This window comes from Lagenorhynchus albirostris, chromosome 4 (assembly GCF_949774975.1).
Source record: "Lagenorhynchus albirostris chromosome 4, mLagAlb1.1, whole genome shotgun sequence".
Classification (NCBI taxonomy): domain Eukaryota; kingdom Metazoa; phylum Chordata; class Mammalia; order Artiodactyla; family Delphinidae; genus Lagenorhynchus; species Lagenorhynchus albirostris.
In genome coordinates, this window is record NC_083098.1 from 26,256,098 (window position 1) to 26,283,888 (window position 27,791).

Genomic DNA, 27,791 nt, shown 5'->3' on the forward strand with positions numbered 1-27,791 from the left:
GTCTGGGGTCTATGTGCCTGTGGGCAACATACCATTAACTTCTCCCACCTGGTGGGCAACAGCTCAAAGATATTGTTATGTGTATCCTTGAGGGGGAACCAGGACGCTGCCCCAAGGCTGCACTATTGTTTCTTTTAACTGTTCTTCCCTTGTCTCTGCATCCCCACCCTTCCCTAATAAGCAATTGTTTGAACCCACCCATTGGAACTCAGGGAAGGTCATGGAGGCTGAATGAAGCCTATCTCCTGTAATCAAGAAATGAGGGACACAGAAAGGCTTTTGTGCCCAGGAGCCCCACAGGGTCTTGCTGGATATCAGAGGTATTCTGATTTAGCCTGAGTGACTAGGGAAGGAGGAGCTGCCCTTTGGGATCTGAATGAAATGAAAGAGCCAGGCATGCAAAAATAGTATGACCTACCTATTGTTGCAGCATTAAATCAGATGATGCATAGAAAGCACTTATCTCAGTGATCAGCAACTGGTAGTGATGAGGTTCAGGACACAACACCCCAAAACGTGATCCCTTGGCATACTGAATATTTCAAGCTGAAGGAATATGAGAAATGGCAGGTGAAGGAAGGACTTTCTGACTTCCCCTGAGGCAGGTCACAAAACCCTCCTATGAGAGGTGCCTCCCTTAGAAAGGAACATCCTTATCTGCAAAAACGGAGGGACACCAAGAGAACCACCCCCCTTTTTGTGGTCTTATCACATTTTCCCACTACTCTCCTCTCTTCATCAAACCTGGCATGAAAACATTCAGGTTTAACTGCTTCTTCAGGTCTTATTTCCTTATGAAATCTCCAGTGTCCTGTAAAACCTACGTTGAATAAACGTGTATGCCTTTCTCTTGCTAATCTTTTGGGACAGGGACCCAAGTCGAGAACTTAGAAGGGCAGAGGAAAAAGATAGTTTTCCTCTCTTATAGTAGATATTGTTGTTATTTCTATAGATGGCAACCAAGATATTTATTCACCATGTTCAAAACCGAGACAAGTCCATGGTGCTATGATACTTGTGTATCTCTAGATGGCTTTTGCAAACCTTGGGCTTGCGTGCTCCAAATCCTTGGAAGGAACGAGGACTTAACTCCTGCCCCCAGAGGATCAGGATCTGCTATACATTCTGACTTTATATATCAAAACCCAACATTTCAAATCCTGCATACCCCAATGTGGCAGATATTCTAGTTGGTTTTAATGACCCTTGAACAGGATTAGGCTTTGCAAACGGTCTGCTTTTTGTACTTGGACCATAACATATCAGCATAATATAAATCCCTGATGCAATGTTAAAGATTTGCCAAATAAAAATCTTTTTTACTGGTTATCTGGAGCATATATGATGCCTTATATTTGAAAACATAATATTAATTTTTGGCCTTTCGAAAGCCTGTTTATATATTCTGTATTTTACAGATTTGAAAAGTTTTTTCTTAAATTGAACATTAAAATTGCTACTGGTAATTCTTTACACTTCTTTCCATGTCATTATACAAGTAAAGTATGCTATATTGTAGTCAACTGGACAAAAAAATTTAAGGAAGAAACTAAAAATCATCTGAGATAACCACTATTAAAACTTTAGTAACCATCCTTTAACATACCTCTTCAGACTAATATATGCAGACTTATATATAAAATGTTGAGGGAATTCCCTGGGAGTCCAGTGGTTAGGACTCTGCGCTTCCACTGTGTGTGTGTGTGTAGGGGCCTGGGTTTGATCCCTGGTTGGAGAACTAATATCCCACAAGCCACACTGTGCAGCCAAAATAAATTAAATTAAATTTTGAAAAAATAGGATCATATTATACATGTATTTTATTAAGAATATTCTTTAAAGCATTTCATTAAGTTCTTTATGTCTTTCCTCTCCCTCTCTTATCCATCCCTCCTCACCATTCCTATAAAAAATGTGAGAAAACTGTTTTTCTCACTTGAACACACAGTGTGAAAATCCCTCCAATCAACTAACACAGACCTAACATGTTTTCTTTAGTGAATGCATCCCATTTCATGGTATGAATGAACCCCAGTTTATTTATCTATATCTCTAGTGATGAGCACTCCCTTTATAGTCCTGCTTTTTACCCCAATGAACAAAGCTACAGTAAACATATTTCACATGCACCCTTATGGGCTGGTAGATTAGTTTTTATGGTATTGCTAGGAGAGGGGGTGTATGTACGGTCATCTTAGTAGAGATGTCCAGAATTGCATTCTCAAAAGATGTTAACAGTTTACATTTCCTCTTTTGTTTTATCCAGTGTTTATTTTTAGTGTTTATATGCATATAGGCATACATAATTGGGGGTAATTACTATAGACATGACTTCCTTAGTGATGCTAGAAAAATTCAATGATTATTCAAGTTTCACCAGGCTCATTGATCCTTTCACCTGTATTTTAAAAGTAAGTGAGGGACTTCCCTGGTGGTCTGGTGGTTAAGACTCTGTGCTTCCACTGCAGGGGGCACGGATTCAGTCCCTGGGTAGGGAACTAGAATCCCGAATGCTGCATGGCATGGCCAAAAAAAAAAAAAAAGGAAGTGAAACAGGCCTTCAATAACCATTTTTCTGAAGCTCTGACAAGTAACAAAATAGAGCTCTAACCGCCAACAGTTCTGAAAACCGCAGTGGGATGTTATTCACTCATTCCACCAGTTCATTCGTTCATTTATTTATTTATTGTTGGCTGTGTTGGGTCTTCGTTGCTGCGCACAGGCTTTCTCTAGTTGTGGCGAGCAGGGGCTTCTCATTGCGGTGGCTGCTCTTGTTGCGGAGCTCGGGTTTAGGCGCGCAGGCTTCAGTAGTTGTGCCACGTGGGCTCGGTAGTTGCAGTACACGGGCTTAGTTGCTCCGCGGCATGTGGGATCTTCCCGGACCAGGGCTCAAACCCATGTCCCTTGTATTGGCAGGCGAATTCTTAACCACTGTGCCACCAGGGAAGTACCTCCACCGGTTCTTGAAGTTAAGAATGCTCTCTGCATCCCATTTAGCAGAGGAAAACAGCTCCATTTTGCCCATTGCTTTCTGATTTTCATCCTGCTGCTATGCTATTTGCTTCCAGCACCTGAAAGCACTTTAAAAATGCATTTTAAATCATTGACTAGAATATCTCTGCTCTGATTTGCATTACAAACTTTTTTTAAAAAAGACAATTTAGAGGTATGAATCGTAGCATCTTGGTAGCATTCTTATTTTTTAAGTGCTAGAAAAAAAATTAAGATCACCCATCTAAGAAATGTAATGCCATTTAACTAACCATTGTACTGATACAGGATGAATTATTTATAACCTAATTATTATAATTAGAATTAACGCACCAAACACATTCAGGCTCGGGTTTCACAACAATGTTCTGATTGATTTTCTGAAATACACAATCACTGGCATGTATTTGCACAGGTGGAAATCAGTGTCTCCTCGGTGGTCCTCCCAGGTATAACAGTCTGTTAACCTGACTCTTATGCTAAGCTCTGAACTGTAAACTGAAAAAGGGCAAAAGACTATTCGTCATCAAACACCATATCTTCAGTCACCTCTTCAAGTAGGAAAAATTTAGTTACCTTCTACTGTAATCACAGAAAAAAAATGTCTAAAGATGCCCTATTATTTTTAAAATATTTTAATTTTCTTGGATTTAATTGATTTACAATGTTGTGCTAGTTTCAGGTGTATAGCAAAGTGATCCAGTTATACATATACATATATTCATTATTTTTTAGATTGTTTTCTCATATAGGTTATCACAGAATATTGGATACAGTTCCCTATGCTATACAGTAGGTCCTCGTTGGTTAAAAGATGCCTTCTTTTTAAAAGCTTACTATTATGATTATTTGATCCACATCGTAAATAGCTATTCATCTCCAAGTATGATAGAAAAACAATCTCGGGATATAAATGAAGCCCAGACTTTTTAAAAAAAAAATCATCTGTCCAGTAGCTGTTTATAAACAGCTGGGCGAGCCCCAAATGAAACGCCCAGCAATAATCACTGCATAAACGCCAGTCCCCAGTCAGTTGTGTATTAATGTCTGGCTGGTAATTTAAGGGCACCTCTAGGCATAAACAAAGGTTTATTAAAATAGTAAGTAAAATATTCCTGAACGCTGGATCACTTTTTAAATTTTCCTCTGCTTTTGAAAATTAAGGAAGCCTATACTGTGATGCTAAAAGACACTGATTGAATCCATACTTGGTGTCCTTTTATTTAGGTTGTATTTAACATAGCCCAAAGCAAATAATCTACCTATGCTTATATTAAAGTTTTTTTTATTTCTGAGAGAAAAACCATAATGGGAAAGAATAGAGTCCCTTTCTTCAGGTTCGCTTCTTCAATCTACCTCTTAGTTTTACTTCCACTTTCTCCCTGCACAGTTTCTACCCTCTTCTCCATGGCAAAATCCCTGAAAGCTTTTTTTTTTTTTAATGTAAAACAAATAATGAAAGCAAATTAATCTTACAGAATCTACCTCATGAATCCATCTTGGATCAACAGCTTTGGAGTTCTCATGGTCTCCTTATAACAATGGTATCCACATGGCTTCTGGCGGGTCATAGATCAGAATAATTCTTCGTTTTTCAAACTAATAGTTAGGGTTAGGGTTAAGGTTAGGGTTAGAGTTAGGATTATTAAACTTAGTTTTTCAAACTAATAGTTTTTCAAACTCTTTTCCTTTTTTTCAAAGGAAAATAGTCTAAGGCTATCGCCAGCATCATTGCGCATTTCTTTGTAGACTCCCAGCAGGTAGAATACACTGATATCTTGAGAATATTGACTTCAGAGAATGTGGTTATAATTTCTTCTGTGGATATGTTACATCACTGTACTCACAGCTTAGGGTCTTTCAGCTTAAAGAAACATCAAAACTGTACCTAATGGTATGATCTGTCCCACCCTCTTCTACAAGTGACAATACAACTCTTTTCTTTTTAAAATTATTTATTTATTTATTTTTGGCTGCGTTGGGTCTTCGTTGCTGCACGTGGGCTTTCTCTAGTTGCAGAGAGTGGGGGCTACTGTTCATTGTGGTGTGCGGGCTTCTCATTGCGGTGGCTTCTCTTGTTGCGGAGCACGGGCTCTAGGTGCGTGGGCTCAGTAGTTGTGGCTCGCAGACTCTAAAGCACAGGCTCAGTTGTTGTGGCACACGGGCTTAGTTGTTCCGCGGCATGTGGGATCTTCCCGGACCAGGGTTTGAACCTGTGTCCCCTGCATTGGCAGGCGGTTTCTTAACCACTGAGCCACCAGGGAAGCCTAATACAACTTTTTCTGAAGAGACTAGAAGCTCATAATTCTTAACTTTCTCTTAGATCTCTCTCTCTCTCTCTCTCTCTCTCTCTCTCTCTCTCTCTCTCTCTCTCTCCCTATCCAGATGTTAACCTAATATAATAAAACACTGATTTGTAAAAGTTTGTCACCAAATCTTTTCATGTAGATTTTAGCTTACACTATGAAATTCTATTGCTACTGGTACTTTACCAATAGATAGTGCTCAGTATACATCTGGTTGACTTTTCAATAACCAAAAAAGATATTTAATGATGATATTTAATGAAACTTGATATACATTTTTTAAATAATAGAAGTTGGTAGTGACCTGTGTCAGAGGTTTATTTTGCCCGCACGCATAGTTACAGGTAGCAATTTTAGCTATGCATCCATACCAAATCACTTCGAGTAACTTTCATGAGATAGTTTTAGCAGTAATGACTAGTTTAGGTACAGTTTTCTGACCTAAGAATATATTTAAGGACCTCTGGGGGATATCTTCCTTCAGTCCTTTGAGTTACGCGGGCCTCACACTGTTGTGGCCTCTCCCATTGTGGAGCACAGACTCTGGACGCGCAGGCTCAGCAGCCATGGCTCACAGGCCCAGCCGCTCCGCGACATGTGGGATCTTCCCAGACCAGGGCACGAGCCCGTGTCCCCTGCATCGGCAGGCGGACTCTCAACCACTGCGCCACCAAGGAAGCCCTTGAGTTAATATTTTAATCTAAAATCTGTTTTACATAATGTCTCCCAAAGCAGACATTGTTTTCCTTCATTAAAAAGGATAATTTTCCAGTCTTCATCCAGAAAACGTAGGGGTTTTTTTGTTTGTTTTTTCTTTTTGGCCACTCCCTGTAGCTTGCAGAATAGTTCCACTGCAGGGGGCAGGGATCGTACCCCTGCCCCCTGCAGTGGAAGCACAGAGTCTTAACCACTGGACTGCCAGGGAAGTTCCCAGAAAACTAGCTTGAAATTGTAATCATGGGGGTTAGGAGGGACGGGATAGACTGAGAGTTTGGGATTAGCAAATGCAAACGATTATATATATGTATAACTGAATCACTTTGCTGTACACCAGAAACTAACACAACATTGTAAAATCAACTATACTTCAATAAAATAAATTTTAAAACATTACAATCATGGGCACAATCTATTATGTTGAGTAATACTTATTTGAGTGATTTATTTCCCCTCCAAAAATGTATACTTATTCTTTATATCTTTCAACAATGCAGAGTGTGGGCAAAACAGTGTCACTTTATGAGCTCTGTCCACAGGTTTTAGTAAAAATAATTGCTTTACCAATAAAAAGAATGACAGGAAGTTAAGAAATAAAGGACAGGCTGGTCTCAAAAAGAAGAAAATTGCCCTAACGTGAGGATAGAGTTTAATTAGGGAAGCTCTGTAGTGCCCCATCTCATAAAACTCATTTTATTAAATTTATGTCCCATATTTTTGCCAGACTATATTGCTTTCTGCCCTTAAAATCCAGGCATGAGGATATGAAATTATTTTCCTACTCAGTCACTGGCTTCAGGGGACAGGGTTCTGATTTCACCAGGGTCTTTGGTCCTCTTGCCCTTTTGTATCGTATTCAAAAATTTCAGCAAATTTGACCTCTGAGAAGGTACAATTTCCTGTTAGCCTTATAGTTTGTCTTTTCTGTTTGCATATCTGGACACTGCTCAGAAGTAGAAAGTCTTAAAGCTGAGCTTGGCGGTCAGCGCCAATATCAAGTGGAGTTTTGCTGCCATCGTATTTCACAACTCAGCCAGTTTCCTTACTTAGGACTTGGCATCTGAATCCTATTCTTTTTACGGTCCGTTTTGGAGTGACACGTTTGTATAGTTCTCCACATAATCCACTCTTGAGTATTATCTGGTTAGTTCTGCAAAATGTCTTTGTCTCCAACATTAAGCCATGCACTTGAAGGGGAAAAAACCCATGCGTTTCAGAAGTCTTGGTTACTGGGGAAGGTGGGGAGGGGTGCTGTCTACACTGCTAACATCCAGACAGGTGCTCAGCTCCCCAGTTCTTCATTGGTAGTGACCCAGCCAGACCAGAACATTCTTTTGTCTAATTTGGTCCTATTCGAGAAGAAGCAAGATTCCCAGTTTCTACTTGAATTGTATTTCACAGATTCACTTGTTAGCTAGCTGCTTGGAATGCACTGTCCAATGAAAACAGTGTTAAAAATCAGAGGCCGAAATGCAAACACAGGTGTTTGGGAATGGGCAAGAGTGAAGGAGGCAGGGTGGAATGTGCATGATTTATAAAGATTTCAGTGAAACAGAAAATACTGGACAAAAGCCCTGACCTTTGTTCCCTGTCAAATGCTGAGAGACAGGCAGATAGCCCTGAGCCCCTCTTGGCCTCATGAGGAGACTCAGCTCTGACAGAACAACAGAGGGTCACTCATGACTGGTTTGCATAACTGGGTGATGATTGGGAGAGAGGAGGTGAAAAGGTAGGATCAGAGGTTGGGTTCTGACTCATTTTAGTGGTAAATTAGGGCAGAAATGATGGTCCTGTGTGAACTTCCAACACAGCTCTCTTACCCTGTCTGGGGACACTGCAGGGAGATGGTTCCCTATTCCTTTTATAGAAATACAGAAAGAAATGAGCAAGGTTTATGAATAAAGCAGCTTTAAGCAGAGAATTTTCAGACATAACACATTTTCTTTCCTTGTGATCTATCTTCTGAAAAGAAGCACGCAGATTTTGATCTACCTTGCTTACAGTAATCACAGTTCATTAATCTTACTACCTGTAAGAAGAGTCACTATACAGTTATGTTAGGGGGTCTGAGGCCTTATAAAATGTCTATAAAATGCTATGTAATAAATACTAACATTCATATGGAAAATAGTAGAAAAATAATTTTATACTATTAGTCAAAATGCAGTTATGTTAGGGGGTCTGAGGCCTTATAAAATATCTATAAACTGCTATGTAATAAATACTAACGTTCATATGGAAAATAGTAGAAAAATAATTTTATAATTTAGTCAAAATGCACAGAAAACAGTGAAAACTTAAAGAAAACACCTCAGGGAATTCCCTGGCAGTCCAGTGGTTAGGACTTCATGTTTTCACTACCGTGGCACGGGTTCAATCCCTGGCTGGGGAACTAAGATACTGCAAGTTGCTCTGAGCAGAAAAAAAAAAAGGAAAAAGAAAACACCTCAGATGCTAGAACTTGAGGAACAGTAGGTTTAATGTGGATGAAATATTGGGGAGAAACGTGAGGAAATTCTGAAAGTGACTACGTTTAATTTCAAAAGTTATGAAATTGTTCTTAATACAAGAGTTGCCTAGCACTGTCAGGGCAAGGATGGCAAACACATGGACTTCAGGCCAAAGCCCAGAGTCAAACTAACATTAGGATGAACTGAGCAGCTTTCATCAAAACTGGGAGCCTGGCTCCAAAAACTGTATTTTTTTACATTTTCTGAACTAACATTATTGTATCATGGATTAACATTTAAAATTGCTGTAATAATACTATGTGAATGTAAAGCTACTGGCTTTGCAAAGGGATGTTTGTGAATTTTTTTTCTCTAGTGTATAATAGTGTTGAATTGATTAAAAATATCCCAGAATTAATGTTCCCTTTTGTCACTGTTTAAAAACATAGTAAATCACTTGTATCTATGCCTTTGGGTCTCTAAAGTATTGTGGAATTTTCAAGTGTCTATATCTGATTGTCTAAAAATAATATTCACAATTTAGCTGATAAATAAATGTTACTCCCCTAAAAATAACTTTAAAAATTAAAAAAAGAGGTATATTGAGAGGTGTGCCGTTTAACCTTTTAAAATTGGAATTTGAATGGTTTGGGGCGGGGCAGACACACTCTACCACCCCTGTATTTCTACTCCTAGTTGCTTCACACGTTTATAGTGTACTGGGGTCCTGAGGTGAATTTTTTGGCCCTAGATTATATTACTCTGGAACTCAGAAATGTTAAGAAAAGCAGTGAAAAACAGAAGACCAGGAGGGGATAGATGGAAATGCAAGGGTTAGAGAAAGATAAAAGGAGATTTGCATGGCAAATAATTATTTGGTTCCTTTCCTGCACTGAGCACTGTTCAAAACACTAGGTAAGAAAAAATAAATAAAACAAAGTCCCTACTCTCCTGGAGTTTATATTCTAGTGGGAAGAAATATAAAACAAATATCAGTACTGTCAGTGGAGATAAGAAACATGAAGAAAAATGAAGCAAAATAAGAGCTATAAGTCCTGGTGGGGATAAAGAAAGATGCTAATATGTGGAGTGGTCAGGGAAGGACTTTTTGACAAGGTTACACTTTTTAAAAAATTTATTTCGTTGTGCTGGGTCTTAGTTGCGGCAGGCAGGCTCCTTAGTTGCGGCATTAGAACTCTTAGTTGTGGCATGCGTGTGGGATCTAGTGCCCTGACCAGGGATCGAACCTGGGCCCCCTCCATTGGGAGCGTGGAGTCTTAACCACTGCACCACCAGGGAAGTCCCTTGACAAGATTACATTTGAGCAGAGACTTAAAGCATGTAAAAGAATGGCATTCTAGGCAGAGAAATGGGAAGTGCAAAAGTCCTGAGGCCAGAGCATGGGCAGTGAGGTAGAGGAGAAAGGAGACCATGCTGGGGGCAGAAAGCATGAGTGGGGAAGTGATAAGACATGTGGCAGTGGGCCAGATGATGTAGGGCACAGCTGTTAGGCTGCACCCCAAAGGCCTACAAGGCCTATACTTGCCCAGCTTCAGGACTGAAGAAAGAGCCTGGAGTCAGCGACAGAGACATCAACAGTTTAATGGATGGAGGATCTTACACATCTGAAATAAGGTCCTGGAGCGACACCCCACCATGTGGGGCAGGACACGGCAGCAGTCTTGGCTCCAGGGGATGGGGAAGTTACCAGTTAAAGGGGGAACTGATGTCAGATTAGCTCATTGGTTACCAAGGAAACTAGCAGAGGGGCACGCTCACACAGCCCCTTTGATAAGCTCTGGTGGTGGAGATATTCTGATCTAAAGGTTAGAACAATCACTAGCTGGGGCCTTGGGCAAGTATGTATCAACAGGAAGTCAGTCATTGAAGTAGCATGTAGCTGAAGCAGGCACTGGTCAAGCAGGGGATGTACAGAGAGCAAGAGAACAGTCATCTTGGGTGGCCTGACCATACAACAGCCATCCCAAGACCTTTGGCATTTCCTCTGAAAGGGATGAGAATTTTGATCAGAGTAATGATAAGATCTTGCATGAATTTCAGAAGGATCTGGTTGTTGTGTTGAAAACAGAGTCAAGGGCAGAAGTTAGTAAAACAGTTAAGAGTCTCTTGCAGTACTAATTATGGGTCAGGAGGGTAATAATGGTAGGGATGCTGAGAAGTGGTCTTTTTAATCTTTGATGGTAGAACAAACAGGATTTGTTGGTGGATTAGATGCAGAGTATGAGCAAAAAAACAACAGTCAAGGTTCACCCAACTTTTGTGTATGTTAAAAATGTCCATAACAAAAGTGAAAAAAGAGTCAAGGATGACTCAAGATGTTGGGCTCAAGAAACTAAGAGAATCAAGTCTCCATCTACTGTTATGAGCAAAACCAGGGAGAGGCACACATTTGAGAGGGTGGGATCATGGGTCCAGTTTGTGATATGTTATTTTTGAGATGTCTGTTTAGACTTCCATGTGATGATACCAAGATGGAAGTTGATTCTTTGAGTCTAGAATTCAAAGGGGGAAGTGTGAGCTACAGACAGAAATTTTAAGTTATATACAGCTAGTTGGCATTTAAACTTAGAGGACTGAGTGAGATCATGTGAAGAGTGAATGACAAAGAAGCGGTCTGAGGAGGAATACTTTGGCACTCTCAAGTTTGGAGTCTGGAATATGAGGAGGAACCAGCAAGAATATGACAAGAGGAGTGACCAGAGAAATAGGAAGATAAAGAGACAAGCAAAGAGAACATTTTAAGAGGAAGTGATGGACTGACACAAATGCTACTGATAATGCAGACGATGAGAACTGGGAAAAAAACATTAGCTTGGCAACATGGGAATCACTGTTAATCTTTGAGAGCTAGGGCTTGCAAGTGGAATTGGCTCAGGAAATATTAGAAGAAAGGCAGACAGCAAATGGAGTTCACCATGTGGAAGACTTTTGCTATGAAGGGGAGCAGAGAAATGAGGTGGTATCTGGAGGGGCACGTGTGATCAAGGTTAGGTTTTCTTTTTAAAGATGAAAGAGATCTAGTTAGAGAGGGAGATATCAACAACGCAGAGAAGACACGCAACTGCAGGAAGGATGCTCTTGAGTGGAAGAGAAGCCATTTCATTCGTGGGGGGTGGAGGTTTTCCTTAGTTAGGAGCAATGTATTCAGTGTAACAGAAGGGAAGGCAGAGGTGGGGCATCGAGGGAGGAAATTCTGTGGATTTGGTGGTGGGAGCATGAGGAAGTTCCTTCTAATGGCCTCTGTTTTTTTAGTAAAGTGAAAAGCAAGGTCATTACAAGTAAGAGTAAGGGTAAAGGATGAAGTGCTGTAGGTTTGAGGAGAGAAGAAAGTTGAGAAGGAGTTGTCTGGGAGCATAAGAGAGGAAAGGGACCAGTCAAAGGCAATAAAATTTCCTGGCAACAGTAAGGGCTCACCTGAGATTAATGAGAAGAAATTGAAGGAGTATTTGCCACCACAAGTGTACTTTCTTTCAGCCACCTTCAACCGTTCAGGGACAAGAAGGAGTAGGTGGAAGTTTTGATTGAATTAAGAATGAGTAAATTTGATGACAGGAGAGAAGGACAGGAAATTGGGATGTATGCAAGGGAATGATCACCATGTTGAACCACTGAGTCTTAATTAAAGAAAGAGGTAAATTAGGACCCAGGGAGGTGGGGGACAAATGCTGAGGTCAATAGATAGGTGTTCCTCCTGGGCTAAAAAAATGATGAGAGCGGGAGTGCATGATGTCTGAAATTAACATTATGCAGGGGATGCAGTTACTAGTAACAATACCGTCTAGGGCCTGACCATGGAGCAGGTGGCTGGAGTGATATGGAGAATAAGATCAGAGGAGAAGAGGACATCAAGAGCCTGAGGTGAGTTTATTGCAATGATCTTTCCAATGATTTTGAAATCACCAAGAATTATGAGAAGAGTGCTGTTGGAGAGATTGACAGTGGGTCATGCACGAGACTATTCAAGGAATGATGAGACGTGACTATAAAGTCTGTAGATGCTTGACACATGGAGAAGTGGGTGACCAATGGCTGAGCTTCAAAGGAAGCAAGAATGTTTAGGGAGAAGAAAAGGGGGACCATCTGGAACTGGCAGTGAGTACTCACAGCTGTAGGAAGAACAGGTTTCATTTAGAATAAAGAGGTGGAGGTAACATGGAGAAGACCTTGAGGATACAGGAAATTTTGCTGATGACAGACAATGAGTTCCAGAGGGCACAGTGAAGAGTTTGTGTCAACCATGTGCAATTAAGAGTTTGGGAAGGGGATCCCCTGGTGGCGCAGTGGTTGAGAGTCCGCCTGCCGATGCAGGGGACGCGGGTCCGGGAAGATCCCACATGCCGCGGAGGGGCTGGGCCCGTGAGCCATGGCCGCTGAGCCTGCGTGTCCGGAGCCTGTGCTCCGCAACGGGAGAGGCCACAGCAGTTGGGAAGAGTGTGAAATTGGGTCGGGAAGGACAGAGCTGTAGGGGGATGTGATTTAAAGGATGAGTCGTGTTGGGGCTTCTCTTGATGGCTGAGATAGCTTGTGGGTATGTGATTTGCAACTGCAGAAAATTTCTAAAATGATTTACTGGGTTTCTAATGTAGACAACCTGGGAGAATATGGCTTGTGCGTGTGCTAAAGCCATCTCTTTAGACAATTTAACACCATGACCGGTAGACAGTGCTGTTGGCCCAAGATAGCTTGGTTCAGCACAGGGAAGGGAAGGGAAGGAGGTCACAGGTTGGGTATGATGGGGAGAAGGCAGTACATCTGCCACGAGGTGAAATGCAGAGGTTGCTGGTAGACTTAAGAGATCTCCCTTTCTGAATTAATCATTCTTATACAAAACTAATTTTTTGTAGAATAGACAAACAAGCACTAATTCTCAGAAAGGACTGGGACTTAAAAAAAAACAAAAACCAAAAAAACCCTTCAGTATAAAGACAATTATGGAAATATATAAAGTGAACATGATGGTGTGTTTGCTTTTTATCTTTTGGATCAAAAAATTAGAAACAGAGCAAGAGACAAACTTCAAGAACCACTGAAGACAATTCAGGATGTCAAGCCTTTGGGATTTCTCTTGTTTCACCTCTGGGACAACCATGTGCGGTTAATCCTGGTAGACAACTGTATGAGAAATCACTGGCTAAATCCTGGTATTTGTCTGAAAACACATGCTCTGTAAAAGGCAAATTCAGTCTTTTGTATAAAAACAAACAAAACTCTCTCCCCTTCTCTTCGCTCTCCTCCTGCTTGCTTTGGGGATTCAGAACACAGCTCAGAAAGCCAGGGACACAGCGACTTCCTTTTCAGAAGGAGGAGCGGCTGAGAGAAGAAGTTGCTGAACAGAGTCCATGAGCTTCGCATATTCATACTCCTCAGCTGCTCAGCTCTAGAAAATTCTGGTAATGAGCGTGTGAAAACTCTAGCAGCCTTTGTATAGCTTGGGGGTTTGCAATTCTCGTGTTCTCTGTGTAGAATTGCCTCTTATCAAACCAGGAGGCTCTCGCTCCTCAAACTGAATCAGCACTTGTACGTTGAAGTTTTCAACATCACCCACAAGATTTTTAAGGCTTGTCAAAAGACTCTTCGTAGTCTCTAACCATGAATAAAAATGATTTCAGATATCATCTCTATTGCATATTTTATTTCATGGGATTAATTTAATTGATTGAGCTGAATGGTTAAGGGTTGTTAAGTGGTTGCTAGTAATAAGGAGAAATTTTAAATTTTTAGGAAAATATTCCAAGTACATACTGACATTTTATTTAAACGGTTGAAACTCTTCTTTAATGTTAACACAGTTACACCTTGATTAAACAATCTTCTAAAGCAAAAAAAAAAAAAGCCAACAAACTCCTTTACAATGAAATCAGCCTTATTAAGAAAAAAATCGGCAACTATCACATGAAGTTGCTTCGCCTGGGATTTATTTGCACATTAAAAATGTTATATGATTATCTCTGCCCACATCTCCTATTTGGCCAAGTATAGTCAAAAGTTAGTAACACTAGCCCTGGGAAAAATTACTATTTTCTAGTTTCTCCTGGATACATTATCCTGGCTAGGCATTTGAGGGCCAAGTTATTATTTTAAAATTTGTAAAAGATTCAAAGTCTAGCGTTTATGAGCTAAGCTCCAGGAAATTTTTTGGAATTACTATTTCTTCTCCTTATTAAAAATTACAACAAAAGACCAGAAATCTCCACTTTTCCCCCACTGTTAGGTAGACAGTGGGGCCTGACCTACTTCTTCCTTAAGTGTGATTCATTCTAGAACAATGGAGGACATTCTAGAATAATGGAGATCTTCAGCATGTGCTATAATAAAACTTTCTGTCTCTGAACCTGGAACAAAAGCTGCTCTTCAGCGGCAATGTCTTCTAGAACAAATCAAGGGCACCCCATACGGTCAGCGGCTGTTTCTATCAACACTTCCGGTCTGCATGCAACTCAGAGCAGTGTTTATCACAGTGTTCAAAATCATCCATGGTATTTGTTAAAAATTCCTGGACCTTACCCCAGACATAATGAATCGGGATCACTGGGGTGGGCTGAAAATTTGCATTTTACAAACTCAGAGTTGAATCTTTGCTTACATCTCCTACTGGCAACGAGTGTGTAGCTGTGCTCCCAAAAGAACTTTTAAACAGAACTACTTTAAATGTCTGCAGAGAAGACAAACAGTATGAAATATCATTATGTCACAAACCTAGCTCTTCATCTGACATATCATGAGCGGGCTCAGAGGAATCTTTTTGATGACCCATTCAACTTTTACTAATTCCTCAAAACCCCTTACTCAGCCTTCTTTCCCTTCTTCTCAGCACTTTACCTTGTGTCCTATTTCATCAGGCAACTAGAGGTGATCGTCAGTAGACATTCACTCTTCTTTCTTTCAATAATTATATGAGCTTCTAACTCCCTGGAATAATTCAATCCTGCTCAAAATCCCTAGACTATTATGACTGATACAGGCTACTTCCAACCTTCTCCTTTTATTTACAAACAATGATTTTTAAAAATATACCATTCTAGGTTTAATGTTCAAAACTCTCTCATCCAGAGTCACATAGCCAAGTGTTACTTGAAGTTTTAATTGGGTGCATGTATAACAGTCATCTCAGTGTAAACATACTGAAAACTGAGCTCCTGTCATCTTCTCCTGCAGTCTTCGTCACCTAAGTTTATGGCAATTCCCTCCCCATAGTTGCTCAAGTCAATCACTTTGGTGTCATCCTGGACTCCTTTATTTTCCTAACAATCCACACAAGCCCATCTGCAGAAGCTGGCTCCTCTACCTTTAAAATATATCTAGCATAAGATCACTTTTCACCACCTGCTTTACCATCTCTCTGTCCCAAACCACTCATCTCTCATCTGGATTATTAAAAGACTTGTTCTCTTCTGCTCTTACCCCTCTGCAGGCTATTCTCAGTGCAGTGGCTAGAGTTAACTTGAAAAACTGAAGGCAAGTAATGTCGTTTACCTGCTCAAAACTTTCCAGTGTCTTCCCATCGCTTAGAGTAAAAGACAACTTGCTCACTAACTTGCTCACTATCATCTGCAAGGCAGCCCCTTCACCTCTCTAAGTTTCATCACCTACCCTGTCCTTTTCCCCTCTGCAGCAGCTACACAGCCCTCGTTACTGGTCCTAGAGCATGCCATTTATGCTCTCAAGGTCGTTGAACATGCTTTCTCACTTTGCTAGCTCTCTCACATCCTTCAAAAAATGACCTTCTCTTTGAGGCATTCCCGGGCCACCCGATTTAAAATTTCAATTTCCTCAATCCCTGATATCTTCTGTCTCCTTTCCTTAATTTATTTTTTCTTTTTCGCACTTAATGTTATCTTACATGCTAAATATTTTACTTATTTGTCTTGTTTATAAAATGTCCTCTTCTAGAAGAGCCATGAGAGTAGAGTATTTTTTAGTTTTGTTTAATATTATAGCCCCAGCACCTAGAACGATGTCTGGCACATAGTAGGTGCTCAATGCATATTTGCTGGATTTTGACTAAATAATTCTTTGCAATGTTGACACAGATCATTCCTGTCATAGTTGGTATATATTTCTGGAGAAAGACTCATTAAAGTAAGAGAATAAAAGCGTCTCCTGTATTTGTAGCATTTGGACTATTCATGTCAATCAACAGATATTTATTAAGTGGATGGAGTGGAAATATCAAATGATGATAATAAAAGTGATGAGAATATGATATAAAGTAATGGTGACAGAAAAGTCACTGCTTTTATGGAGTGAAATGTTAGGATGAACTACAACTTTTATTCTTGTGGGAGGAGATAGTGATAAATAAACCAACCAACCAACAAACGGATAAAGGAAAGTACTAGTACATCAAATGATAAATGCTGTGAAAAAGAAAATGGTGGATAAAGGGAAAGATAGTCATGGTGTGGATGCACTTTATTTATTTATTATTTTGTTGAGGTATAATTGCCATATAACATCATATTAGTTTCAAACGTACAACATAATGATTCAATATTTCCATGCATTGCAAAGTGACCTACACAATAAGTCTAGTTACCATCAGTCACCACACAGAGTTACACATTGTTCTTCCTGGTGCTGATAGTTTCTAAGATTTACTGCCTTGGCAACTTTCAAATATGCACACCAGTATTATTGACTCTGGTCACCATGCTGTACATTATGAATGTGCTATTTTAGAAAGCCTCTCAGAGGAGGTGATGTTTGAGTAGAGACCTGAAAGAAGCGAGGAAGGAAGCCAAGTGGATATTTGGGGTGAATGTGTTTCACACAGAAGAGATTGCAAGTACAAAAGCCCTGAGGCAAGTGTATACTGGGGCGTTGAGGTGACCATAGCTAGGCTAAGGAGGATGGGGCAGAGAGAGCCTGAAATAGAGAGAGGGACGTTGAGGAAAGTCAAGGGATACCCTGGGCTCAGCTCATTTGAGTTCTTGTAGGCTGGGGTAAAGCTTTTGGATTATACTTGGAGTGAGCTGGGAAGCCATTGGAGAGTTTTTGAGTAGAAGAGAGTCATGATCTGACTTGCATGTTAGAAGGATCCCTGAGGCTTCTGAGTGGAGAATAGGATGTGGGGAGTTAAGGGCAGCAACAAGGAAGCCAATGGCCATTGTCAAGAAGGAGTTGATGGTATTAGTAAAAGTAATAAAGAGTGGTAAAGTTTGGAAATGATTTGGAAGTAGAGCCAACAGAATTTGAGATTAGATGTGGAATATGATAGAAAAGATTTAAGGCAACTCCAACATTTGGGGCTGAATAGCTAGGAGACTGGAGTTGCCACATCATAAGAAGGGGCAGACGTTGAGGGCTGGGGTAGATACCTCAAAACAATAATTTTTTTTCATGCTAAGTTTGAGATTCTCAAACTCTCAAGCCAAGAGTTTCAGTATGTAGTTAGTTGTATGGCTCTGGAGTCCAGAGAAGAGATAGGGGCTGAAGATACAAATTTGAGAGGCCTCAATAGATAGTATTTAAAGCCATGAAGTTTCCAGAGAGTGAACATAATAGAGACAAGATCTGAAGAAATCTCAAAGATGAGAAGGAATCAGCAAAGAAGCTTGGGAGTTAGAAAGAGAATCTAGAAAGGGTAGAGTCCCATAGGCCAAGTGCAGAAAGTGTTTCAAGAAGGAGGGAGAGATTTTCTGTGTCTGACAGGTAAGACAGAAAGAGGAGGACAGAGAAACACACAGACCACTAGTGACCTTGACAAGAGCAGCTTCACAAAATGGGGAGACAAAAGCATGATTAAAGAGAGTTCAGGAAAGAATGGGAAAAGAGGAAGTGGAGACAGTGAGAGTAAGACATATTAGCCTAAGAATTTTGCTACAAAGAGGAGAAAAGAATGAGTCTATAGCTGAATGAAGATGTAGGATCAAGAGATCTCTTTTTAAAATTTAAGTTGGGCAATATTATTGCATGCTTATAGGCCAATAGGAATAATGCAGTAAAGAGGGAAAAAAGTCAATGACGCAGGAGAAGGGATCACTAGGAGAGTGAGATCCTTGGATGAAAGAAGGAATGGAAATGGAATTGGGGATTGGTTTAAATAGGATAAATAAATATAAACTCACCGTTTTTGGTTTGGTTTTCTCACAACAGGAGAGAAAGCATAAGAGATGGGCACCAATACAGGTGGTTTTGTAGATTTGGTTGTAGGAACAAATAGTAAATGCTTTCTGATCGTTTCTATTTTCTCAGTGAAATAAAAAAGGTCAAGGTCATCAGCTGAGTGTTGCAGAAGGACTGAGAACCCATGATCTGGGGGAACTTAGAGCAATTGGACTGGGTCAGTGAGGTGGGATCACAGAACAGTACTAAGTGGACACTGAGACAGCGGTGATGAATTTGCAGTGAGACCAGCAGGGGAGAGGAGGGGTTGGATTTAACCACTTGGGCATTTCCCCACATAACCACTGCTTGAAGAAAGAAAAGCGAGATTTAAAGGTATGCCTAAGGAATAATTTTAATGAAGGACAACTGGGTTGGAACTATGTCAGAAAGGAAGAAAAGACATGAGAGGAGTGGGAATTCTCTGGCAGTCCAGCAGTTAGGACTCGGTGCTTTCACTGCTGAGGACCCAGGGTCAATCCCTGGTCGGGGAAATAAGAGCTCACAAGCTGGGCAGTGTAACCAAAAATAATTTTTTTAAAAAGACATGAGGGGAGTGAGGCTGAGTGAAAACGTGGCCAAAACAATCAAATTGGAGGTTCCAGTGGGGTTGATGAATCATGGGTGTAGAGATATCAGAGGGAGATGAGGGGAAGGTGGCGGAACAGTAAGACACGGAGCTCACCTTCCTCCCCACAGATCCACCAGAAATACATCTACACGTGGAACAACTCCTACAGAACACCTACTGAACGCTGACAGAAGACCTCAGACCTCCCAAAAGGCAAGAAACTCCCCACGTACCTGGGTAGGGCAAAAGAAAAAAGAATAAACAGAGACAAAAGAATAGGGACGGGCCCTGCACCAGTGGGAGGGAGCCGTGAAGGACGAAACGTCTCCACACACTAGGGAGCCCCTTCGCGGGCGGAGACTGCGGGTGGCGGAGGGGGAAAGCTTCGGAGCCGCTGAGGAGAGCACAGCAACAGGGGTGCGGAGGGCAAAGCGGAGAGATTCCCCGCACAGAGGATCGGTGCTGACCAGCACTCACCAGGCCGAGAGGCTTGTCTGCTCACCCGCCGGGGCGGGCGGGGCTGGGAGCTGAGGCTCGGGCTTCGGTCGGAGCGCAGGGAGAGGACTGGGGTTGGCGGCGTGAACACAGCCTGCAGGGGGTTAGTGCGCCGCGGCTAGCCGGGAGGGAGTCCGGGAAAAAGTCTGGAGCTGCCGAAGAGGCAAGAGACTTTTTCTTCCCTCTTTGTTTCCTGGTGCGCGAGGAGAGGGGATTAAGAGCGCTGCTTAAAGGAGCTCCAGAGACGGGCGCGAGCCGCGGCTAAAGCGCGGACTCCGGAGACGGGCCTGAGACGCTAAGGCCGCTGCTGCCGCCACCAAGAAGCCTGTGTGCGAGCACAGGTCACTATCCACACCCCCTTCCGGGGAGCCTGTGCAGCCCGCCACGGCCAGGGTCCCCAGATCCAGGGACAACTTCCCCGGGAGAACGCACGGCCCACCTCAGGCTGGTGCAACGTCACGCCAAGCCTCTGCCGCCGCAGGCCCGCCCCGCACTCCGTGCCCCTCTCTCCCCCCCGGCCTGAGTGAGCCAGAGCCCCCGAATCAGCGGCTCCTTTAACCCCGTCCTGTCTGAGCGAAAAACAGACGCCCTCCGGCGACCTACACGCAGAGGCGGGGCCAAATCCAAAGCTGAACCCCGGCAGCTGTGTGAACAAAGAAGAGAAAGGGAAATCTCTCCCAGCAGCCTCAGGAGCAGCGGATTAAATCTCCACAATCAACTTGATATACCCTGCATCTGTGGAATACATGAATAGGCAACGAATCATCCCAAATTGAGGAGGTGGACTTTGAGAGCAAGATTTATTATTTTCTCCCCTTTTCCGGTTTTTGTGAGTGTGTATGTGTATGCTTCTGTGTGAGATTTTGTCTGTATAGCTTTGCTTTCACGATTTATCCTAGGGTTCTATCCGTTCTTTTTTTTCCTTAAAAAATTTTTTTTCGTAATAATTATTTTTTATTTTAATAATTTTATTTTATCTTCTTTCTTTCTTTCTTTCCTTCCTTCCCTCCTTCCTTCCTCCCTCCCTCCCTCCCTCCTTTCTTTCTTTCTCCCTTTCTTTCTTTCTTTCTTCCTTCCTTCCTTTCTTCCTTCCTTTCTTTCTTCCTCTTTCTTTCTTCCTTTCTTTCTTCCTTTCTTTCTTTCTTTCTTCCTTCCTTCCTTCCTTCCTTTCTTTCTACTTTTTCTCCCTTTTATTCTGAGCCGTGTGGATGAAAGGCTCTTGGTGCTGCAGCCAGGAGTCAGTGCTGTGCCTCTGAGGTGGGAGAGCCAACTTCAGGACACTGGTCCACAAGAGACCTCCCAGCTCCACATAATGTCAAACAGCGAAAATCTCCCAGCGATCTCCATCTCAACACCAGCACCCAGCTTCACTCAACGACCAGCAAGCTACAGTGCTGGACACCCCATGCCAAACAACTAGCAAGACAGGAACACAACCCCACCCATTAGCAGAGAGGCTGCCTAAAATCATAATAAGTCCACAGACACCCCACAACACACCACCAGACGTGGACCTACGCACCAGAAAGACAAGATCCAGCCTCATCCACCAGAACACAGGCACTAGTCCCCTCCACCAGGAAACCTACACAACCCACTGAACCAACTTTAGCCACTGGGGACAGACACCAAAAACAATGGGAACTACGAACCTGCAGCCTAAAAAAAGGAGACCCCAAACACAGTAAGATAAGCAAAATGAGAAGACAGAAAAACACACAGCAGATGAAGGAGCAAGATAAATACCCACCAGACCTAACAAATGAAGAAGAAATAGGCAGTCTACCTGAAAAAGAATTCAGAATAATGGTAGTAAAGATGATCCAAAATCTTGGAAATAGAATAGAAAAAATGCAAGAAACATTTAACAAGGACCTAGAAGAACTAAAGATGAAACAAGCAATGATGAACAACACAACAAATGAAATTAAAATTACTCTAGATGGGATCAATAGCAGAATTACTGAGGCAGAAGAACGGATAAGTGACCTGGAAGATAAAATAGTGGAAATAACTACTGCAGAGCAGAATAAAGAAAAAAGAATGAAAAGAACTGAGGACAGTCTCAGAGACCTCTGGGACAACATTAAACGCACCAACATTCGAATTATAGGGGTCCCAGAAGAAGAAGAGTAAAAGAAAGGGACTGAGAAAATATTTGAAGAGATTATAGTTGAAAACTTCACTAATAGGGGAAAGGAAATAGTTAATCAAGTCCAGGAAGTACAGAGAGTACCATACAGGATAAATCCAAGGAGAAATACACCAAGACACATATTAATCCAACTGTCAAAAATTAAATACAAAGAAAACATATTAAAAGCAGCAAGGGAAAAACAACAAATAACACACAAGGGAATCCCCATAAGCTTAACAGCTGATCTTTCAGCAGAAACTCTGCAAGCCAGAAGGGACTGGCAGGACATATTTAAAGTGATGAAGGAGAAAAACCTGCAACCAAGATTACTCTACCCAGCAAGGATCTCATTCAGATTTGATGGAGAAATTAAAACCTTTACAGACAAGCAAAAGCTGAGAGAGTTCAGCACCACCAAACCAGCTTTACAACAAATGCTAAAGGATCTTCTCTAGGCAAGAAACACAAGAGAAGGAAAAGACCTACAATACTGAACCCAAAACAACTAAGAAAATGGGAATAGGAACATACATATTGATAATTACCTTAAATGTAAATGGACTAAATGCTCCCACCAAAAGATACAGATTGGTTGAATGGATACAGAAATAAGACCCATATATTTGCTGTCTACAAGAGACCCACGTCAGACCTAGAGACACATACAGACTGAAAGTGAGGGGGAGGAAAAAGATATTCCATGCAAATGGAAACCAAAATAAAGCTGGAGTAGCAATTCTCATATCAGACAAAATAGACTTTAAAATAAAGACTGTTAGGGCTTCCCTGGTGGCGCAGCGGTTGAGAGTCTGCCTGCCAATGCAGGGGACACAGGTTTGTGCCCCAATCCGGGAAGATCCCACATGCCGCAGAGCGGCTGGGCCCGTGAGCCATGGCCGCTGGGCCTGCGCGTCCGGAGCCTGTGCTCCGCAACGGGAGAGGCCACAACAGTGAGAGGCCCGCGTACCACAAAAATAAAATAAAATAAAGACTGTTAGAAGAGACAAGGACACTACATAATGATCAAGGGATCGATCCCAGAAGAAGATATAACAATTGTAAATATTTATGCACCCAACATAGGAGCACATCAATACATAAGGCAAATACTAACAGCCATAAAAGGGGAAATCGACAGTAACACATTCATAGTAGGGGACTTTAACACTCCACTTTCACCAATGGACAGATCATCCAAAATGAAAATAAATAAGGAAACACAAGCTTTAAATGATACATTAAACAAGATGGACCTAATAGATATTTGTAGGACATTCCATCCAAAAACAACAGAATGCACATTTTTCTCAAGTGCTCATGGAACATTCTCCAGGATAGAACATATCTTGGGTCACAAATCAAGCCTTGGTAAATTTAAAAAAATTGAAATTGTATCAAGTATCTTTTCTGACAACAACACTATGAGACTAGATATCAATTACAGGAAAATATCTGTAAAAAATACAAACACATGGAGGCTAAACAATAAACTACTTAATAACGAAGTGATCACAGAAGAAATCAAAGAGGAAATCAAAAAATACCTAGAAACAAATGACAATGGAGACACGATGACCCAAAACCTATGGGATGCAGCAAAAGCAGTTCTAAAAGGGAAGTTTATAGCAATACAATCCTACCTTAAGAAACAGGAAACATCTGGAGTAAACAACCTAACCTTGCACCTAAAGCAATTAGAGAAAGAGGAACAAAAAAACCCCAAAGTTAGCAGAAGGAAAGAAATCATAAAAATCAGATCAGAAATAAATGAAAAAGAAAGGAAGGAAACAATAGCAAAGATCGATAAAACTAAAAGCTAGTTCTTTGAGAAGATAAACAAAATTGATAAACCATTAGCCAAACTCATCAAGAAAGAAAGGGAGAAGACTCAAGTCAATACAATTAGAAATGAAAAAGGAGAAGTAACAACTTACACTGGAGAAATACAAAAGATCATGAGAGACTACTACAAGCAACTCTATGCCAATAAAATGGACAACCTGGAAGAAATGGACAAATTCTTAGAAATGTACAACCTGCCAAGACTGAATCAGGAAGAAATAGAAAATATGAACAGACCAATCACAAGCACTGAAATTGAAACTGATTAAAAATCTTCCAACAGGGCTTCCCTGGTGGCGCAGTTGTTGGGAGTCCACCTGCCGATGCAGGGGACACGGGTTTGTGCCCCAGTCTGGGAGGATCCCACGTGCCACGGAGCAGCTGGGCCTGTGAGCTGTAGCTGCTGAGCCTGCACGTCCGGAGCCCGTGCTCCACAACGGGAGAGGCCACAGCAGTTAGAGGCCCACGTACCCCAAAATAAAAACAAAAAAAAACAAAAAAAAATCTTCCAACAAACAAAAGCCCAGGACCAGATGGCTTCACAGGCGAATTCTATCAAACATTTAGAGAAGACCTAACACCTATCCTTCTCAAACTCTTCCAAAATATAGCAGAGGGAGGAACACTCCCAAACTCATTCTACGAGGCCACCATCACCCTGATACCAAAACCAGACAAGGATGTCACAAAGAAAGAAAACTACAGGCCAATATCACTGATGAACATAGATGCAAAAATCCTCAACAAAATGCTAACAACATTAAAGGATCATACACCATGATCAAGTGTGGTTTATTCCAGGAATGCAAGGATTCTTCAACATATGCAAATCAATATCAACGTGATACACCATATTAACAAATTGAAGGAAAAAAAACATATGATCATCTCAATAGATGCAGAGAAAGCTTTTGACAAAATTCAACACCCATTTATGATAAAAACCCTGCAGAAAGTAGGCATAGAGGGAACTTCCCTCAACATAATAAAGGCCATATATGACAAACCGACAGCCAACATCGTCCTCAATGGTGAAAAATTGAAAGCATTTCCACTAAGATCAGGAACAAGACAAGGTTGCCCACTCTCACCACTCTTATTCAACATAGTTTTGGAAGTTTTAGCCACAGCAATCAGAGAAGAAAAGGAAATAAAAGGAATCCAAATCGGAAAGGGAGAAGTAAAGCTGTCACTCTTTGCGGATGACATGATACTATACATAGAGGATCCTAAAGATGCTACGAGAAAACTACTAGAGCTAATCAATGAATTTGGTAAAGTAGCAGGATACAAAATTAATGCACAGAAATCTCTGGCATTCCTATACACTAATGATGAAAAATCTGAAAGTGAAATCAAGAAAACATTCCCATTTACCACTGCAACAAAAAGAATAAAATTCCTAGGAATAAACCTACCTAAGGAGACAAAAGACCTGTATGCAGAAAATTATAAGACACTGATGAAAGATTATACAAATAGATTGAGAGATATACCATGTTCTTGGATTGGAAGAATCAATATTGTGAAAATGACTCTACTACCCAAAGCAATATACAGATTCAATGCAATCCCTATCAAACTACCAGTGGCATTTTTCACAGAACTAGAACAAAAATTTCAAAATTTGTGTGGAAACACAAAAGACCCCGAATAGCCAAAGCAATCTTGAGAACGAAAAACGGAGCTGGAGGAATCAGGCTCCCTGACTTCAGACTACACTACAAAGCTACAGTCATCAAGACAGTATGGTACTGGCACAAAAACAGAAAGATAGATCAATGGAACAGGATAGAAAGCCCAGAGATAAACCCACGCACATATGGTCACCTTATCTTTGATAAAGGAGGCAGGAATGTACAGTGGAGAAAGGACAGGCTCTTCAATTAGTGGTGCTGGGAAAACTGGACAGATACATGTAAAAGTATGAGATTAGATCACTCCCTAACACCATACACAAAAATAAACACATAATGGATTAAAGACCTAAATGTAAGGCCAGACACTATAAAACTCTTAGAGGAAAACATAGGCAGAACACTCTATGACATAAATCACAGCAAGATCCTTTTTGACCCACCTCCTAGAGAAATGAAAATAAAATCAAAAATAAACAAATGGGACCTAATGAAACTTCAAAACTTTTGCACAGCAAAGGAAACCATAAACAAGACCAAAAGACAACCCTCAGAATGGGAGAAAATATTTGCAAATGAAGCAACTGACAAAGGATTAATCTCCAAAATTTATAAGCAGCTCATGCAGCTCAATAACAAAAAAACAAACAACCCAATCCAAAAATGGTCAGAAGACCTAAGTAGACATTTCTCCAAAGATGATATGCCAACAAACACATGAAAGAATGCTCAACATCACTAATCATTAGAGAAATGCAAATCAAAGCTACAATGAGATATCATCTCACACCAGTCAGAATGGCCATCATCAAAAAATCTAGAAACAATAAATGCTGGAGAGGGTGTGGAGAAAGAACACTCTTGCACTGCTGGTGGGAATGTGAATTGGTACAGCCACTATGGAGAACAGTATGGAGGTTCCTTAAAATACTACAAATAGAACTACTATATGACCCAGCAATCCCACTACTGGGCATATACCCTTAGAAAACCATAATTCAAAAGGAGTCATGTATCACAGTGTTCATTGCAACTCTATTTACAATAGCCCAGAGGTGGAAACAACCTAAGGGTCCATCATCACATGAATGGATAAAAAAGATGTGGCACATATATACAATGGAATATTACTCAGCCATAAAAAGAAATGAAATTGAGCTATTTGTAATGAGGTGGATGGACCTAGAGTCTGTCATACAGAGTGAAGTAAGTCAGAAAGAGAAAGACAAATACCGTATGCTAACACATATATATGGAATTTAAGGAAAAAAAATGTCATGAAGAACCTAGGGGTAAACAGGAATAAAGACACAGACCTACTAGAGAATGGACTTGACGATATGGGGAGGGGGAAGGGTAAGCTGTGACGAGGTGAGAGAGTGGCATGGACATATATACACTACCAAACCTGAAATAGATAGCTAGTGGGAAGCAGCCGCATAGCACAGGGAGATCAGCTAGGTGGTTTGTGACCACCTAGAGCGGTGGGATAGGGAGGGTGGGAGGGAGACGCAAGAGGGAAGAGATATGGGAACATATGTATATGTATAACTGACTCACTTTGTTATAAAGCACAAACTAACACACCAATTTAAATCAATTATACTCCAATAAAGATGTAAAAAAAAAAGAAAAATAGAAAAATAAAAGATATCAGAGGGAGTGAAGTAAAGTTGGAGTGAACGTGCTTGAGAGTGAATTATGGGAAAGGCGGTGATGAGGTCTAGATGACCCTGGAGTTAGGTGGCTGATTGGCATGAATGACAAGATCCTTGGAGAGAGGCAACCAAGGGACCAAGAACTCATTTTAATGAAAGGATCATCTCAGTGATAATGAGATGACTAGAGAGGTTGACAGTGAGGCAAGAGCTAAAATCTTTGAGGACTGATGAAGAGTGACATGGAGAGCTGTAGGTGACGGCAACTTGGAGGCATAGTGGCAGAACTGACAAAAGTATGAGCTTCCAAGGAGTTGCTGGGTGTAGGGAAGAGGAGAAAACATGGTCTGGAAGTGGCCATGAAGTACACAAAGGACAGCTACAACTTCTGAGCCCAGGGATAGGAGACAAAAACAGTCACTACCTGAGGGAATTTTAGGGGAAGTAGTGTTTTCAGGGGAGAGCTGGGTTAGAGTTGCAGCAAGACGAGATTGAGGGTATAGGAGATTTTGTGGGGGTTTTGTTGTTTTTGTTTGGTTTTGGCCATGCTGCACAGCTTGTGGGATCTTAGTTCCCTGACCAGGGATCGAACCTGGGCCCTTGGCAGTGAGAGCGTGGAGTCCTAACCACTGGACTGCCAGGGAATTCCCTAGGTGATTTTGTTGATACAGATTTGAATTCTGGAGGTTACAGCAAAAGTGACCGTGACTACAGAGGGAAGAAAGATTGGGACAGATTATTAAGGGATTCCCAGAGCCTTCGGAAGTAAACATTGGAGTAAAGCAGCATGATCTGGGAGTCTTGGCTTTCTTGAGTTTGTTGAAGTTAATAGGGATGGAGAATATGATGGGATTTTTCCTAG